This window comes from Phascolarctos cinereus, unplaced genomic scaffold (assembly GCF_003287225.1).
Source record: "Phascolarctos cinereus isolate Bilbo 61053 unplaced genomic scaffold, phaCin_HiC Scaffold_726;HRSCAF=1367, whole genome shotgun sequence".
NCBI classification, from domain to species: domain Eukaryota; kingdom Metazoa; phylum Chordata; class Mammalia; order Diprotodontia; family Phascolarctidae; genus Phascolarctos; species Phascolarctos cinereus.
Genome location: NW_027556098.1, coordinates 361888199 through 361889283, shown reverse-complemented (window position 1 = coordinate 361889283; position 1085 = coordinate 361888199).

Here is a 1085-nt window from a genome sequence, read left to right as displayed (position 1 = left end):
TGCGAGGAGTGTCTGGGAATGGCAGCGCTGCTGAGCTCGCGTATGTGTGTGTGTGTGTGAATGTATGTGTGTCTGTGAGTGTGTGTGTGTGTATGTGTGTGTGTGTGCGTGTGCGCGCGGGCTAAGCAAGCACCCGCCCCGCACCCCGCACCCACCGCACGCAAGGAGAGGGCTCGCTCCTCCTTTTCTCTCTCTGACGCTTCCTCTCCCTCTTTCCCTACTAGAGAGGCAGCCTCTGGGAGCAGCTGCTGCCCTCCCTGGAAGACGACTCACAAAGCCCCCCATAGACTACGGCTCCCCACCCCCCACTCCCCAAAACAACCAGCCGCGATGCTGGCTGCTTAACTCTTGCTGTGCCAAGAGGGCCTAGGGCTTGAGACCACCGCACAGACTTGGGGGGCAGTTGGCCCACTGGCTAGTTTTCAACACCTAAGGCATGAATGGGGTGTAGTGAAGGGAACCTTGTGCTTGGAGTCTGGACCCTGTGGGTTCGAGTCCTGGCTCTGACACTCACAGGCTGTGTGACCTTGACCCTCTCTGAGCCTCAATTTTCTCATCTCTAAAAGGAAGAGAGATCTGCACTATCTACTTCACAGGTAGAACGGGATAAGGATTACTTCTAGTCAGACTAGGAAAACCTATGCATTGGGAGGGGAAAAGAAGGATGCTTATAAGAAGAAGAAAAAGTGAATATAGTGCTTTTCTTTAGAAAAATTATCTCATTTAATTCTCACAACTCTAGGAAGTAGGTGCTATTAATACCCCCATTTTACAGATGAAGAAACTGAGGCAGAGGTTACGTTACTTGCCCAGAGTCACATGGCTAGTGTCTGGCACAGAATTTGAATTCAGGTCTTCCTAATTCCGGGCCCCAGTACTGTGTCTACTGTGTCTCCAAACTAACTGGCTCATCCTTTGTCCTGAGATTGATTTTCTGGAGGCTTTTTGGGTAAGACATTTCTGGCTTGCTGGGGTTGTTGGAGTCTCAGAGCCCGGATGGGGTCGTGTTCCCACAAATCACTAGGAGCCACCAATTCCTGGTGTACAGTCTTGGCCCAGTGTCTTGGGCTTAGTAAAGTCAGAAC